The 18,709-nt window shown below is 40.1% G+C and overlaps 1 protein-coding gene across 2 annotated transcripts in view; it reads right to left on the reverse strand.

The window, feature by feature from the left end:
• Nucleotides 1-10,833, reverse strand: part of NFKB1 (nuclear factor kappa B subunit 1) — a 118,180-nt gene extending 107,347 nt beyond the window's left edge. For both annotated transcript variants that reach the window (XM_030313352.1, XM_030313351.1), the window contains exon 1: nucleotides 10,716-10,833. The gene's annotated coding sequence lies outside the window, so the exon portion shown is untranslated. The remainder of the gene's footprint in view (nucleotides 1-10,715) is intronic.
• Nucleotides 10,834-18,709: the final 7,876 nt, after the last annotated feature.

Raw genomic sequence — 18,709 nt, forward strand, 5'->3', positions numbered from 1 at the left:
TGATCTGCAAGCATCAAAATCAGGCCTTATACAGGGAACTTTCAGTCCTGGAATCTAGTTATGAAGCCGTTTCCATACTGACCACTCACACAGACAAATCCTTCAATTTATGCAGATGCCAATGTATAAAGTGAGCAGGAAGAAAAAAAGTGAACTACATTCTCCTCCATGTCTGATAAGGTCTGATGTGAATACTCCTTTCTCCCACATCTCTTTGTCAGTGACCTTGACTGCTGGGCAATAAACAAAATATTCACTCAAACTCATAAATGACATATTAATATGAAATGTGATTTGGTTTATATATTTACTAACATATTTTATTTAGTGATTACAGTCTGAAATGAACTGACCTTAGTTAGGGCTTTTAACTGTACCACAGTTCTTACTTGTGTGAAGCTCACTGTTAGCACCTTGGAGTAATGAATTCATTCAGTCAATTCTCAATTGTATGTGGATGAATTCATACGTGGACTCATGGAATCAACATGCATATAATCTAAAAGTCATTAATTGAAACCTTTTAAATGAGAGTGAAGGGTAGGGGTCCTGACCATGAAGGGGCAGAAATAGGGCTTTGGGGATGCTGGTAACGTTCTTTCTAGGGCACCACCTAAGTTAAATGTATTCACTTTGAAGTAAATCATTAAAGCTGTACTCTTATGATTAATGCAATCTTTTAGTCATGTGATTCTCCAATGTTAAAAAGGATGATGTAAGAGAAAATGTTTTAAACTGAAAATACATGATCTAAGCTCCATGAAATTATGGACTTCTGTCTTGTTCAGTATTCCTAGTACCTAGAACCTGGCATATGGAAAGGACCCAACATATATTCAAATAAATTAATGGTTAAAAAAGAAATCCAACTATGTAAGGGCAGAAAAGCTTATATAAAAAAAGCAGATTCCCCTACCCCACATCTCCTCTTCTCCAATCCCGCTTTTCAGAATGACTGACTTTTTTACATTCTTAACTTTCTCTTTTTGGTTTTCCTGGGGTTCTTTTCATATCTTCAAATACTATGTTTATACCTTTTTCCTTAATTTATTGATTTTAGACATTATGTTCTTGTTCTGACAGATGAGGATTGAGCTTACATTACTACCACTCCCCTTTTTCCCTCCTGCAAATAAAGTTATAATCAGTGAGAACTTGAACCCATTCAGAATTAAAATATTGAATTTTATATTCAATTTCTGTATCAAGCTTGCCTTCAATTTCTTTGGAGAAATATGAATGTAAGTTCATAGCAGACATTAATTTATAATGAAAAGAGGTAACCCCAGAAGCACCTGATGTCAAAAAGAAACTAGACTAAGACCATATATGATAACTCATAATCCAAAAATAAACAGTTCCTCATATTACCATAATGACAATCAATAATAGGGGCACCTGGGTGGCTCAGTCAGTTGGGCATATGATTCTTGATTTCGGCTCAGGTCGTGATCCCAGGGTCATGAGATTGAGCCTCATGTTGGGCTCCATGCTGAGCGTGGAACCTGCTTGAGATTCTCTCTCTTTCCTCTGCCCCTCCCCTGCTCGTGCATGCTCCCTCTCTCTAAGTTAAAAAAAAGAAAAAATTGTCTTTGTACTTTCTCACATGTATTTTCCTTAAGTTGACCTATCTCAATAAGGCAAGAAAATCTGAAGTCTTCCGAATAATACTATTATATCAAAGAAACAAATAATTTTAGAAGTAGATGGTCATTTAGCCTAACCCTCTCATTTTTTCACAGAGAGAAAATGAAACACAGAAAAATTAATTAATTTGCCCAGAGCCACACTGCTTAATCAACAGCTACCTAGTCAGTATCTGCTGACATTCTGTCTAGTTATTTACTTACTCATTTAGCAAACTTATTATGTACACGCAAAGTAACATAAAATCCCTGCCCTCAAGATATTTTCTGTCTAGAAAACATAAGAAGTCAGAACATGGACTGAGAGCACATTATTATGCGGAGATCAGAGAAAATGGATAGAGGATAGAGAGAAAATTGGCGAAGCCTGAACCATGCCTGAAGGTTGATTAGTCGGCCAGGAAGGGAAGGGCGCTCCTCACACAGGGAGGGTGCAGGCAGAGACATTCAAAGTGCGAAAACACAGTGGATAGGGAACTGAAAATTGATGTGGATGATTTGAGAAATAGAGGATGGGTGAGGAGCAAGGGTGGGAGGTGAGCTGTGCAGGAATCAGCTTGTGAAGACAACAGAGATTCATTTCAGAAACATAAAGATTATGACATCATCAGACTTGCACTTTAGAAAGCTGACCTTTATGTTGGAATGAAAGATGGAACAGAAGGAGACAATCAGGAGGCAACGTAAAAATGAAAGCTAGAAATTCAATAAGGAAAGGATGGATTCTGGAGGTGAGCAGGAGGCTGAATTAATAGAACTTGGTGATTGGAAGAGATAAGTATGCATACAGAATAGGTTCCTAGATTTCTGGCATGGGAACCTACTGAATGGGCCATAGTGGGCTAACAAGTGCATTGCTTAATGTGGGGAAAAGGTAGCAATTTGGTGGATGAGGATGACGATAGATTTGATACTGGGATACTGATGGGGGTATCTATGTGAATATACTTAAGTGACTCGGCAATAAAATTATTGTTTCTATGGTTTCCTTGAATGACTGGATTCCTTCACTTTAACAAGTATTTAGTAATTATAGCACAACTGCTCCCCCAATCATCCATCTATTTCAACACAGGACTGAACTACTCTCAACAACCTGGACTAATTCCTATTTGGCTATTATAGTAGACTTTCTAAGAGAAATGGGATACTTTCCCTGTCCATCATAAAAAAGAACATCAGGGTCAGTGACTCCTAAGGTACTGTTTTAAAATAGTCAGGAAATACTAAATGTTCTAAGGTATGTTTAAATTTGGTTCGGTGTCTAAAATGGGAAATTCGGTAAACACATGGAAGAAACCATAAAGATATTTTATTAAACGAATGCTATGTTATGGCATGAAAGCAAGGAAATACATTTAATTGCTAAATACCATGCTTTTGACTTTAACTTCCCAGGTGTACTGAGGTTTGCTTAATCACAACTGACTTCTAAAATTTTTTTCAGAATAAGGGGGAAATAACCATTGTTTTCAATTAATCAAAAATAAGATAATCCACAGTGAAATGCCTATTGAAAAGTTCTTTTCAATCTCTCTCTCTTTTCATTATGACCCTCCCCTCCTGATACACAGAATTTATCCTGTTCATATTCAAGTCACAAATAAAAATCAGAACCTAATTTTATGGAGGACTTTCCTGCTAAACTTTACTTATGCTTTCATTATTCTTCATTTTGACCAAATTTCTTTTTTTTTTAATTTTTTTTTTCAACGTTTATTTATTTTTGGGACAGAGAGAGACAGAGCACGAACGGGGGAGGGGCAGAGAGAGAGGGAGACACAGAATCAGAAACAGGCTCCAGGCTCTGAGCCATCAGCCCAGAGCCTGACGCGGGGCTCGAACTCCCGGACCGCGAGATCATGACCTGGCTGAAGTCGGACGCTTAACCGACTGCGCCACCCAGGCGCCCCTTTTTTGACCAAATTTCTAAGACTCACAGGTTAAACACACACACACACGTTAAGTATTTAACTTACATCCCTTACTATGTATTAACAGCATAATAAATAGGTGAAATAAATGGTTATGGTATGAGATTGGCTATGTTTTTGGCTCCTGCTAATCTATCTCCAACAAAAAGTATTTTCCCAGTCTTCCTGGTTGGCTTGAAATTAGCATTGTGAATACATTTTTAAAAGTAATCTTTCTACTGTCTAGATTTTATATTAAATTTTAATTTTATATAGACCAGTAGTTTTTTGCATTCCCTTAAGTACTTTCCTCAATATCCAAGAGAACCAAAAACATTAAGTTTAATTTAATTTTTATTCTTTACTTTCTTCATGCTCCTTTCTACCTTAGATTTCCTCTGTATAAAAAACCATTCATACTCTTATCCTTCCACATCACCTTTATTTTAACATTATTTTAGAAAATGTATTTTGAAAATGTATTTAGAAAATGAGGAGGGAGGGGGCAGAGAGAAAGGAAGAGAGGGAGGGAGGAGAGAGAGAGAATCCTAAGCAGGCTCTGTGCTGACAGGGCAGAGCCAGAGGCAGGGCTCGATCTCACAAACTGTGAGATGGTGACCTGAGCCAAAATCAAGAGTTGGACGCTTAACCAACTGAGCTACCCAGGCGCCTCCTATTTTAACTTTATAAGTCATGAAGGTGCTTGTATTATTTAGACAGCATTATACAAGATGCTATAAATTGTAAGGGATTCTTTTCCTTCAACCTCACTACCATTCTTAGTCCCTGTTTAAAAAAAAACAAAAACCAAAACACTGAAGTTTATAAATCAAGTCTTAATGATCAAACACGAATAAATGGTTAAATCCTAAAAGATAAACCTATACCTAAGTTAAGAACTGCTAGACAAAGAAACTCTTCCAGTATCAATAAAACATGAGTCAGGAACTCATGTTAACGTTAAAAAAAAGAGTCATTCTCATCATTCCTAAAATTCTTATCTTGGAAGGCATATTTTCTAAGACAATTAAGTAATTTATTTGCACTCTTTGAATTGCAGGCGTGGGCACAGAACAAATAAATTGGTAGACTGACTATGGACTCTGTCATCACTTTTAATTTTTCTTCTTTCATGCTTGATATATGTTAGAATTGATTTCTGGAGATAAAGCTGACTTCTGGAGGGAAAGGTATGTCCCGACATTGAAAGACAGTGTAATATGTTCAGTCTAAATCACATGATAAACAATAATGAGTAACAAATAATTTTTATAAATGACTGCCATTTATTATAGCAATTGAATTTTTTTTAATGCTAAACGCTTTCTATAGAGGCATGCTTAACTTTATGCAGGTTTTGTATTTTTTACAAACAAGAAAATCTCACCTACAAATACTCATACAACAAAAGCCTCAAACCTACAAAAAATCCATAGCTTTATTTTCCAGTATAGAGTGTATGAATTGTCCACAGATTTTTGACTAATAAAGAAGAGGACAATATTATAGTTTTGTGTTTTTGTTTATGCTTCTCTTCATGCCCAGAAGATGTAGACTGAGCCGATTACATAATGCAACACAGTAGAATTCATCCCTCCCACAGAGACTTCTCGCAGGGAAGCTACAGGAAAAGTACTTGGATTATTTTATTATTTAAACTAACAAACTCTGCTGCTATTCACTGTGAGGACTTTTGTTTCTTTAAAGTATGTATTCATTTTGAGAGAGACAGAGACAGCGTGAGTGGGGGAGGGGCAGAGAGAGAGAGAGAGAGAGAGAGAGAGAGAGAGGAGAGAGAATTCCAAGCAGGCTCTGTGCTGCCAGCACAGAGCCAAATGCAGGGCTTGAAATCACAAACTGTGAGATCATGACCTGAGCCGAAGCCAAGAGTCAAGACACTTAACCAACTGAGCCACCCAGGCACTCAGACTGTGAGTACTTTGTTCAACAATGACAGCTTTACAGTGCACTTGTTATATAAGTAAACATTTAGTTTCTTCCTTCCTTAGTTTATTGGCAACAATAAAAATGACTGATTATACATATATTTGTAAATAATTTTTAAAATTAATTTTTAAAGACTGAATGTATGTTTGTAAGTGTTCAAAGAGAGGTCAGTGTCAAAACCAGAATTAAGTGGGCAGCAAAGCAGAATGGACTGAAATCAGCAATTTCCAATAAAATGGTTCTAACTCTCCCTGGGGTCAGGACACCAGGACTGTGAAGTGTTGGCCTTGTGCCCTTTCCTAGTCTGGAGGGTACATTTCATAAATACTGTCTCATACAGAATACCTGATTAGATTTAGAGTTTCAAGGACAGTTTTCTGAAAATGCTACAAGAGAAAAATAATCAACAAAACCCTGACACAATGAGGTCCTGGGTTTTACAGTGTTGCAAAATCATTAAAGTATTAAAGTGGAAAATACAGTAAACCTTGCTAACTGCCTCCTCATTCTTAAGGTTTTCCAGCTAGTAACTTTCCCCGCCCCCAATTTTTTATATGCGGTAAGTATTTAATTCTGGATAGCTTAACACATTTTTTTACTTTTTAATTGATTAATTTCAATAGGCCTTAACAATCTCTGGATTACAAAGCAGTGTGTATAGCATTGTTTCTTTCTTTGGAGATACTAATATTGAAATTACAGTTTCAGTGGAGCTCAGAGAAATTCTAGAGTAGCCAAAAAGTTACATTTTTTACATGCATAAGCATCTTTTATCATTTCAATTAATTTACTACCTTGTTTCAGAAGTGCCTTTAAAATTTGGAAACTAAAAGGCATTTTCCCCCCAGTTCAGAGACTCATCTTTCAGAATGAAATGCTTTCCTTTTGGAAGGCGATGGATACTTTTTAACAAATTATTTGTTCTAGTAAATTTCAAGTGCTCCTTAGATAAGAATATAGTATTTAGGAAGCAAGAATTAGTTTTGGGGTTCTTTCTTCCCAGAAGATAAGGCAAAATAGTGCAATTTTTGTTCCTTGCAGGAAACAGTTGCCCTACTTTTGAACAAAACAAAATAAAACTTATGTCATTCATTCACTAAAAAATTGTTATGGATTACCTACTATGTGCCAACAAGCACAATGCTGAATGCCGGATAGGCCTTTGTCAGTATAAATTAGATGTGTTTTCTTTTCAGCTGGAACTATAGGATTTTCTTTCAGATAGCTCTTTTCCTGCCTATTATTTTTTCCTTTCTATTCTTTTTAAAAAAATAATTAGCCTCTTAATAAGCCATACAGAATCTCACTTTCTTCTTTAAAGCTCCACCAGTCAGAATCTCTTTTCACCATTTAAAGAAATGGAGTCTATAAATAGTTTGAACTTATTAATATCTATTGAAAGTATGGGCCAGAATAAAACCTCGTTATAAGATTTTTGACCTAATGGTGAACTATAAATAAAAAGTAATAAGCCAGTCTGTAATGGGGAATTAAACTATCCATTTCGTTATTCTAATTGCAAAAATAGGCAACAAATTAAAGGAGATGAAACTTGTACTACTAATAATTAGATCTATTAGTTATTACAGAAAAATAAGAATAATTGATTTCTTTTTAAAATTTAAAATACAATGATATTTTTATGAATAATACTCTAAACAAATATTTTCATTCATACTTTACCCTTGAGGATTCTATAATCTTTAACAAATCACATCTTTTATTACTTTTGTGTAAAATTGTTAGGCTTTAAATTATTTGTAGTGAAGCAATCAAACACTATTTCACAAGTTATTTTCTAAACAATTAGCTGATTTTCAAGGGAAGGTCTATCAGCCTCAGCTGAAATAGGAAAGACAGGACATTAATTTGCACCCAGGAACACCCTCTCTTAATACAGCAGAGACCAAAAGTATAAAGCAAGTTTATCATCATGGAAAGAATGCTATTTTTTTTTTTTCATTTAAGAGCGAGGCACTAGATACTCATTAATGAAATATTACAAAGACAGGAGTCTCAGTTATGTTACTCTATTAACTCTACCAAACTATGTGGTTTCAAATATTAATCTTTATTGTTTAAAACAAAGGTCAAGGAGCCAAACTAACTTGTAGAACTGTGCCACAAGTCCAAACATTCCTTCCTAAGGCTGAATGCCTCTAGTTCTTAAAAATCCTCAAGGTCTTCTAAGGAGTGACATGGTCAACTCGTTGGGGTTCTAAGAGTGACAGGGTCAATTCATACGGGTGCATATGCTTCTGATGGTTTACCTGCTCACCTCTGAGACAACTACAGGTGAGTTCAGTTATTTGTGGGAGGTGCAAGAGTACGAATGAGAATCAATTCTTAGGAAGCAGCATAAATTGCTTCAGTGTGGTTTACTGGTCTCCAAGAAGCAGTTGTCAATTAGCTCTGACCCGACATAAATGTAGACGTAGAGGAGAACGTTTCAAAATGTCCTCTAACACTAAATTTCTTTTCTTCCTTCTCTTCCTTCTTCTGTTCTTACAACGTAGAACAATCATGCCACCATAGATGATTCATACTATAAACAGAAAACCAATCAATCTCCGTACTAAAAGAAAATTAATGAGAAATTTTGTATAGCCATTGATTCTAACACATCCATTCCTGCTAATGTGACTCCTGTTCAATCTGAAGTCCTGAAGAGCGTAATGTGAATGTTTATTCTGTTGGTTAAACTATTCTGCATTTCCAGATACACTTTATACTGCAGTTATCTCTAGGCTCAGAACAGCACATCTACGAAGAAGTTCTGATGAAGAAAAAGATGATATTTTGACTACTTTATCAAAAATCCATATGAAAACTCATATTTTTCAAACTTATTATTTTAAAACATCAATACTGTTCTGACTTCTCCCGAGTTCAAACTAATTGAAGGTTATGAAGTAACCACTTCCCCCCAGAAGCCAGAACTTTCACCTCTTCTGAACAGGGGGAATACCTCTCATAAATTAGGTAAAAAATAAGATCTTGCTGATTGAATGATAGTCCAAGATTCCAGCAGCCTGTGATTTCTTATCTAGATCTTCTATCTACCACAATGAGCCATCCCTGAAAGTCAAGGCAGTAATTTCATCAATTATCTGAAAGTTTGAAAGCAGTAGTAAAAACAACCTGCCTAAATACCAGTTTCTTAAACCAGCCTCAGTTTGTTCCAAGGAACATGACAAGAGAAATACAAGAAATATGATCACTAAACCTAAAATTCTGCCTATTTCAGACTGAGCGTTTACCATCGGCAACTCAGTCATCACAGATGGGCTTAAGAGGCAGAAGTAAGAAGGAAGTACAAAGATCAAAGCAGTGCTTACAAAGGGGAAGGACTATTTTTGTATACATACTCCAGTATTTACTAACTCGATTTGAAAAACAGGGTGTTTATTCAGCCCATCTGAATGACAACTGCTGAACATTAGATCAAACTGAAATTTGAAAACAAAGACAACAGATTTTCAAACCCTAATTTTCAAACCCACCAAACCCTAATTGGATTATAGCATTTCCTTTAAAAAGTCTTTCAAACACATTAGAAGTGATTTACTATTCACAGCAAGCAGTATTTCAGTGCCAGCATTAAATCTACACATAATGAGCCTTTCTTTGTGTTCACATTTGTCCAGTAGGCTGTGGCCCAGGAAGACATTTTATCTAAACAAGCTCCAGAGGGCATTGAGGAGTTGCAGGTATATTAATATGGATGAATAGTTTCAGGAGATTTCATGTTTCCATTTATGATACATGTTTAGCTCCCCTTAGCAATTTAATTACACGATAAATGTAAAATGCTACAGGAAACAAATCTTTGTATTTCCTGTCTTCCCAAGTTCATAAGCTCAAAAAATACTTTGCTTTAAATTATTTACATAATTTCTTTACTGCATCAAACAGTAAAAGGATTCACCTCTAGAAAGCATAATAGTAAAATTAGGAAAACAACATATTTCAGCTAAGAACTTTATTTTAATCAAGATTCCCTTTTAGTTTTAACAAACACTATGCAATTTAAATTACTCAAGAATATTCAATTGAGAGGCTTTGCTATAAAAAAATAAGCACTGAACATCTTAATCCCAAGCTTCAGGGTTTACCAAAGATCACCAGTTGACAGAACATTTGTATGCCAGAGTTATTAAATGTTTTAGTAATACTATAGTCATTTTCTCAGATTATGGGCTTTATAACAATATCTTTAAGTTAAATAGTTATTTAATAAGCTGCAGTGCTGAAACACCCTACTTAACAAAGTCCACGAAAATGTCTTAAATCTTGATAATCAAATACTGTGTCATCAAGTCCCATTTAGGTTTCACTACAGACCAATAAATCAGGGCAAACATCTCCATTGGTATCTATTTGTAAAGACTATAGGAAAACTTGTGTTTAGGCTAGGCTTTGTTTATATCATCATTTTTGTTTTGGAGGTCATGCACGACACCCGGTGCTCCGGTGCCGATGTCCAAGTGTTTTACATAATCGGTGTCTAAAAAGTGCTCTAAGTAGGTAATTTCTTTTCTCAGATGCCAGGCCCTGTAGGGTCAGTACCAGGGCCTCCTTATTTTTTGAAAAGTAAGGTACAGATCCTATAGTAGGTGAATATATTATGTCCTGGTTGGGGTGTGCGTGTGAAGCAGAGGCTTCTTTTTGAAGTAGGGGATGAAGGAATAAGGCTGTTTTATTCAATTGGGGGGGGGGTGCTGGGGAGGGCTTTCCCAGTCAAGAGGACTGACATACACTTCTGCTTTCATTTCATGGACCGCCCTTAGGTGAAATCTGGTTCAGCACTGCACCAACCACCTTCCCCTCTCCAAAGCGCACCTCAACCCCCAAGCCACCCGCCAAGGAGGGGTTAGGGGTGGGGGTGATGATTTTAAAAAAGTTTGCAAGAGTTCCCCCCTGCTTCCCGTTCCCGCCCGGCGCTGGGACGCGGGGAGACAGGGCGGCCCGGGCAGCCGCGGCCCTCTGGCCAGCCGGCCCCTGTGAAGTCCAGATGTGCCTTTCGCCCCTGTCGCCAATCCCATGTGCCTCTCAACTCCTGTCAACCTGGTCCTGCGTCCGGTCTAGCCCAGCGGTTAGCGCAGGAATGAGGAAGTCTGAGCAGGGCTAGGGGGTGGGGGGCGGGTAGGTGGCGGGACTCGGGCCACACGTCCCCGGCGTGGCCCCCACTTGCCCGAGTTCGGCTTACCCTGGTGGCGAGTCCGCGCTCGGCCTCCCTGCGCCTGTGGGCTCCCCTCCCGGGAGGCGAGGGCCTGCGGGCTGGGGAAGGAAGAGGCGGCGGCCGGCCGGGGCCGGAGCGGGTCCCGTGCGGGGCGGGTCGGGTCCGGGCGAGCGGGCGCGCGGTCTCGCCGGGCCGGGCCACAGTCAGCGCCGCGCCATGTCCGCAGCACGGGCGGAGGCAAGCGCAGGGCGCGCGGTGGCCGGGCCGCGGCGGTGCCGCCTTCCCGGCCGCGGCGGCTCCGGCCTGGGCTGCGCTGGGGCTCTCGGAGCGGGGCCGGCGGCGGGGCGCAGGCCGAGGGCGGCGGCGGCGGCGGCGAGAGGCCCGATCGACGGGAAGGGCAGGGGAAGCTGTCAGCGCGTCGCCGGGCCGCTCCGGTGGCGAAACCTCCTCTTCCTGCCCCGGCTCGCTGGTGCACTTCTCTCTCTTTCTCTCTCGCTCACTCTCTCACTTCCTGGCTGGAAATTCCCACTGACGTCGAGAGAGAAGACAGACAGACGGACACCCGCGCGCACGCAGCGGGGGCGGGAGGTGGGGTCGCCGCCGGGGGTGGGGGAAGCCCGCACTTCTGGGGGCGCCGTGCGCCCCCGGCCCGGCCTCGCCGCCCAGCTCGGCTCCCGCCCCTCGGGGCCGCTACGGGGCGCAAGACTAGGGGCGCGCGTTCGGCAGCCCGGACGCCAGGGTGCCCTGCGGGGCTCCCGCTCCCGGGCGGGCGCTCCCGAAGCCCCGAGGACTACAGCCGACCAGGACGCCCCCTGGAAGAGACTGCGGGGCCGAATTGTCCCGGGAAGCAGGCGGCGCGGAGGCGGCGGCGGCGGCGGCTGCGAGGCCGTTGGAGTCTGGCGGTCCAGAGCCCCTAAGGACAGGCCCAAGCATCTGGAGGGGATGATGGGGCGGCCTGGAGCCAAGCACGCTGTGTATAAAAATAAATCCCATCTATGTATTCCTTTTGAGTTGTCTCATTTCCACTGAAATCGCTTCACAGAGTAAACTGGGATTGCGATGTCATAACTGACTTCCGTCCAGTGGATTCTGAACACCTGGTTTTTGGTGAGGTCTTCAATCTCCTGGTCATGACAGTTATTCAGAACTTTCATCTGCAGGGTGTCCTCAGGCCTTTATGATAATTACCGTGGATAGAATTATAGCGATGGTGGTAGCAATAGTTTTGGTTCACAGCTCATCACGAAATATTGTTCCCCGGGGGGAAGGGAGTTGTTCTCTTTTTTTCTGGAGGGACCACTACTAGAACCCTTAGGCCCCGCTGTGACCACCATTCGCTAGCTTTTGGGTTTTACGAGCCACGCACTGGGCTAGGCAAGGGCTGGGGAGTCACCGCTGAGCTAGTGACAACTGCGTAAATTTAACTTTAAAACCTTAGTAATCACGCAATCACCAGGCAGTGTTGCTAGGGCATTTGATTGCCCTTGCAAGTTGGCCATTGTTTTCACGCCCACTCCCAGCCCCCTTTCCTCCCTCCCTTCCCCTCCCCAAGGCTATAAGAATGTTCTCGGTGGAGTGTTTGGCAAAGGAGTAGAGATCCCTGTGATTGGCTTTGGGGTGAGTCTGTACAGTGACTCTGGGATCATCCAACAATCTACCTTCAAGCGATTTCATTTGGCTCCCACAGGTTGTTTGAACAACTGGAATCCGGGGAATTTGTAAAGACTAAAGACAATGACTTTTAAGAAACTCCATGTTATTATTTTTAAGACATTATTAGAAATTGTGCCAATATTATATTTTAGTAGGTTGATATTTAGTGTAATGTAAAATGATTTTTGCCACTAACATGAATAAAAAGAGTGCAAACCTCATGAAAACAATACAGTGTTAGGGGAGTAGTTTTCTTGTAGGGGGCAGATAGGAGCATTTACACTCTTGGTGTAGGGGTGTGCGCTGTGGGGGAGGAGGAGGGTAGCCCATTGATAAAAGAATGTATAGGCAGGCTTGTTAGAAGAGCAGAGCCAAGGGGGCAAGAAAAGAAGGGGACAACCAGGATGACATATCAGAGCAAAAATTAAAGAGCGTTATTTAATTGAAAAGGATTAAATCAAAGATCAAATTCCAAATTTTGTCACAGAATACACTGAAAATAGAGGATGAGGTGTTAAGCACATATATTAGTTTCCTGAGGCTGCTGTAACAAATTACCACAAACTGGGTAGTTTAAAATAATGGAAAATTATTCTCTTACAGTTCTGGAGGCCAGAAGTCAGAGATCAAGTTATTGACATGCTCCCTTTGAAGGCTCTAGGGAAGAATCTTTCTTTGCCTCTTGCTAGCTTCCGGAGCCTCCCACAATCCTTAGCATTCCTTGGCTTTTAGCGGCATCACCCCCATATCTATCTCTGTCTTCACATGGCCTTCTTCTCTGTGTCTCCTCTGTGTCTTTATATCCAAATCTTTTTCTCCTTTCTCTTATCCAGACACCAGTCACCGAATTTAGAGCTCACCCCAATCCAATATGACTTCATCTTAACTTGATTACACTAGTAAAGACCCTATGCCCAAATAAGGTTGTGTTCATAAGTACCTGGGGTTAGGACTTCAACATTATCTTTTAGGGGGACACAAATCAGTGCGTTACAGTAAGCAAAACTGTAAATCTCCCAGTTTGCTCTTTTTTGGCTCAACGGTTAATCTTCCTATATCCCTGCTTTGTTTCTCAACACTTTCTCTACATCCTGTACATACCTGCTTTAAGGAATGTTTCTTACAAATTCATCTACCCTAAGGTGTCAGAGGGCATTTGCCATTGTTAGGCTACAAAGAAAAAATGCCTAAATGTGGAATTTCACACATCAAAATTGTTGGCAAGGGCAAGTTGTACTGTGTTTGTCATTAAGTCTTCGAAATCACCTGAATTTCCCTTCTCATGAAGCTGAGTATTGGAAATGTTGGTGTCCAGAGAATTTTGAAGTTGAGATCTGTATGGTGTGTGCACTGGCAATGAGAAATTATACAGTGTGTGAAGGGAATTCACAAATGCAGATCTGTATGTCTGAGTCTTGCAAGCTCTTAAGACCCACCTTGCTGATACAACAGGTATTAATTGTATTTCTATAAAGGGCATAACTTTCTTCAGGTCAGGAAGCTACCTCAACATGCTTAGAAACATCCAAATCACAGCTCTGGGTTATGGGAGCCAAGATGAAATGGAAAGGTTTCACTAGACTTGAAATCAGACTTGAGGTGGAGTCCTCGGCTTGCCTTGAATAATCTATACAACTTTTGCCAAGTAATAGTTTGCATGAACTTCGGTTTCTCCACCTGTACAGCAAGCATAACATTTATGGCTTATATTATAAATAGTGCCGTATAAGAGCTTTATATAATGTTTTACATTTATGTGTCGTATTGCTATAGTCCAAAAGTTTGAATGTTCTTATGTTGAAATCCTAATCCCCAAAGTAATGGTATTAAGAGGTGGGGCCTTGGGGAGGTGAATAGTTCTCGTGATTAGATGGGTGCCCTTCCAAGGGACTCCAGGGGCTCCAGGTTGGTGGGAGAAGAATGGCGTGCCTGGAGAGGGCATGGGAGCTCTTTCCCTTTCCCCATTCCTTAGCCTCTGTATCTCTTCATCTGGCTGTTGATTCGTATCCTTTGTCAGATCCTTTAATACCCTGGGTGAACAGCCCAGAAATAACTTAACAGCATGGACAATTTTTCCACCTATTGAGACTGTACATCATCCAGTGACTATCGCTTTGATGGGGGAAGTCATTGAGGAGTACACACGCTCCTCCATGTCAACAGAGGCACAAAAAGGACATCAATTGACCAGTGACAGCTGTGTCAGTCAGACAAGACACACCCCAGCCAAAAAAAAATCAACAAATTATTTGAAAGCTATTATAATGACTTGCAGAACAAGTTGTGCCAGAAGCAGATGCTTTGGCATCCATAAACCGATTCCTAAAGCAAATACACAGCTTTAGCACCACAAAAGCTAGACTCCCCACTTCCTATCCTTCAATTCATTCAGGGATATTAAAAAATATATCACAACTGAAGAAATTATTAAATTCTTCTGGATGTTGTTGACAAAAAGACAGAGACACTACAGAGACCTAGCTCCTCCCTTCTGCCATGTGTGAATACAATGAAAAGTCTGCAACCTGGAAGAAAGTCCTCACCAGACCATGCTGGCACTCTGTTCTAGGACTTTTAGCATCCCCATGTGTGAGAAATATATTTTTGTTGTTTATAAGCCATCCAGTTTGTGGTATTTTGTTATAGCTGCCCACGTTAGCAGACTAAGATGTATAAACACAACAATAACATATATATTACATTATAATATAAACCATTCTACCTCACAAAGTTCTAGAGACAAAGGGGGAGATTAAGAATGTAAATCCTGTGCAAATGTAAGCATTTATCCTAAGAAAAAAGACCTGAAATTAATTTTCTTATAGGTTTAAAGGGCATAAATACTTGCACTGTTGACATACAGTGGGCTTACACTCACCCTTGCAATATCTCTCTCTACTGATAGTGGAGTATTTCATTTCACCACCATTAAAGTGCCTGCCATGTTCTGTCCTGTGCTTGCACAGTTAGCAAGTCTTATTGAAGGGACACTCATTCGCCTATATAAGTGGTTACAAAACAAAAAGAAGATACAATCTCTACTCATAAGGTGAAGCAAGGAGGAATGACCCCGTTTGGAATAGCCAGGACAAAAGTAATTTGTACAATGGATTATTTCACTAAGAGCAAAACCAACTTTAGATTATATAAGGAATCCAGAATTTTATTCCCTTCGCAATGAAGACACACTGAAATAGAGACAGCAATACATTTAAAATAAGACTATCACTGGGGGGCCTGACTGACTCAGTTGGTAGAGCCTGTGACTCTTGATCTCTGAGTCGTGAGTTGAAGCCCCAAGCTGGGCCATAGAATTGACTTAAAAAAAAGTTCCATAATTCTAAAAAGGTAATAAAATTTAAAAATTACAATATTAAAAGAGGAATGTCACTGGTCTTACAGACACTAGCAACTTTTCTATCTGTTCCAATGGGTATTTATGTATTGCCATAACTGCCTTCAAAGAGTTCACAAAGGAGTGCTTGAAATGATAGTATAAGACGAGTATGGTGAATGTTTTCATGGAGGTGTATCAAATACATAGGCGTAGGTAGGGAGAAATACCACGATGCTCACAGTATTGCCCGGTGCTTATACTCTTGGGATGTGGAGTCAGGTGCTACATTCAAATGTGAAGCCATGCTTGGTTGTGCCCTTCACAGAAAATCATTCACTCTTGTGCTGCCCTGGGTAGCTGTGTGACCCTGGAAAAGGAACATCAGTGTTCTAAGCCTCCTTTTCCTCACCTGTAAGACAGGATGATAATTCTACCCACCTCATGCTGGTATTGTAAGGGTCAAATGAGATGCATGCTGGATGCTCAGAAAATTCGTATTTATGTTGGCTGTTATTATTAATACTATTTTTTTTTCAGAGGAAAAACTTGATGAAGAAGGTAGCATTTAGTGGATGTTGGAATAGTGGATAAGATATGATGGTGGGAGTGCCTGGGTGGCTCAGTCGGTTGAACGTCTAACTCTTGATTTTGGCTGAGGTCATGATCTCATGGTTCCTGGGACTGAGCCCTGTGCTGGAGTGGGATTCTTTCTTTCTCCTTCTCTCTCTCCCTCTACCCCTCTCCCAAGCTTGTACTCTCTCTCTCTCTCTCTCTCTGTCTGTCTCTCTCTCAAATAATGTTTTTAAATGAAAAAATATGAAAAAAAGATATGATGGTGAATTGATGAAAAAAAAACAGATTGGGGGGAGGGTGAGATTTAAAGGCATGAAGTCTGAATTTAAAACATTGTTTGTAAAAAAAAAAAAAAGACTCTCACTTCCTAAAAGAGAATTGCATGTTGTAATAATTAATATTAAAAAAATCTAGATTTATTCCCAGACACTGATCTGCTGACCTTTTTTGTCTATCAACTCTCTAAAGCACATTCATAGCACTTAAAATATGTTCCATACATAATAAAGAAATGTTCGAAAAGACTATTCTTAAAAAGGTAAACTAAGGGCCTGATGGAAACAGGGGAAGTACATATTGTTTCACCAAAGAATTGGCCATAAAAGCATATCCTATACATGGGGAGACTCAGGAAGAAGAAGAGGATGTGGGACAGCCAGGATTTGAATTTAAGTCAACGTGACATCTACATGCAGGGGGCTGAGATGCAGGTGGTGGGAAAGAAGTTGCAATTTGTGAAGGTCTGAAACTCCTGGCATCATTTACATTTGTCCTTGAGGCAGTAAAGAAGGAATGGAATATCTATTGTTGTCCTCTTTATAGAGATCACAAAATAATAATCTTTTGCTGCTTCTAGACAATAATCCTTCTGGAATTTACCAACCATATAACTGGGCAAAACAAAGCCTTCAAAAAAAAAGACTTTTATAGCAAAGTATGTCCTAAATAAGTGAACTACTCAGGCCAGAAAGAGCTGACATTTTATGTGATCTTTTTATAATCTAACTGAAAGATGATTTGGACTCAAGCTGATATAGTGGTAGTAGAAATAGTAATCTCTATCATTTATTGAGTACTAAGTATTTGTGACATTGTTTCCAGTGTACTTGTATGATGTTTGGAATAAATAATACTAGCAGCTATTAAAAAAAAAAAACCCTAAATTTCAGTGACTTAACACAATAAAAGTTTTAAAGTTTACTTCTCTTCCACACAAAATTCACTTCAAGAAGCTTGTGGTTGGGTGTCTCACCTGGGCAGCTCTTCTCCAGAGATTCAGAACTTTCCCATCATCTGACTTCACCACTGTTATGTGTTGCTTCCAATGTTACCTCAAAAACAGAAGAGAGAACATAGGAAATGTAGGTCTTTAACCACCTTTATTTATTTATTTATTTAAAAAATTTTTTTTTCAACATTTATTTATTTTTGAGACAGAGAGAGACAGAGCATGAGCAGGGGAGGGTCAGAGAGAGAGGGAGACACAGAATCCGAAACAGGTTCCAGGCTCTGAGCTGTCAGCCCAGAGCCCGATGTGGGGCTCGAACTCACGGACCATAAGATCATGACCTGAGCCAAAGTCGGATGCCCAACCGACTGAGCCATCCAGGCACCCCTAACCACCTTTAATTGAAAGTGACACAATACTTCTGCTCACATTCCATGGCCCCACTTAGATGTAAGGGACCCAGGACATGCAGTGTGGCTGGGTGTTTAGAAAGAGGAACCAGGTTGAATGAGCAAATAATTAAGAATTGCTACACATACATTAACTTATTTAATTCTCAAACAATCATATAAGATAGGTTGCTATTATTCCTATTTTTACAGATGAGAAGTCAAATAAAACTGTCCTAAGGTTCCATAACTAGTATGTGGCAGGGGAGCCTGGATTTGAATCCAGTTGATTTGCCTCCAGCACCCATGATCTTAACCTCTACACTAAACTATTTATCGAATGAAATGAAAAGGAGAAGAATTTAATAGATTTTTAGAAGATAGGGCCAATAGGACATGTTTACAGATTATATGTGCAGTTCAAGTGAGAGGGAGAGGGAGAGTCAGCCCTGAGTTTTTTTAGTCTGGGTGATTGGAATAGTAACATCACACCTGTAAAGAATCTATGGGAATAGGAGACATTCAGTTTTAGATATGTTAAGTATGATACACCCAGTGAAATCTCCATGTGAAAGTGACTAATGCTCAAATGGAAATTCAAGCCTGACTCAGAGAGACATAGAATTGGGGCCCTAAATCAAGAGAGAACTGCAGAGATGTGGTGGTTGTCATGAGAGTATTTCTAAAATGTTAGTGACCAAAGAGAGTTGGAAGAGAAGACCAAAGACAGAAATTTGAGGACTAATTATTTCTGGGATTGATGAGTGTGTGTGTGTGTGTGAGAGAGAGAGAGAGAGAGAGAGACAGAGAGACAGAGAGAGACAGAGAGAGACAGAGAGAG

This window comes from Lynx canadensis, chromosome B1 (assembly GCF_007474595.2).
Source record: "Lynx canadensis isolate LIC74 chromosome B1, mLynCan4.pri.v2, whole genome shotgun sequence".
NCBI lineage: Eukaryota > Metazoa > Chordata > Mammalia > Carnivora > Felidae > Lynx > Lynx canadensis.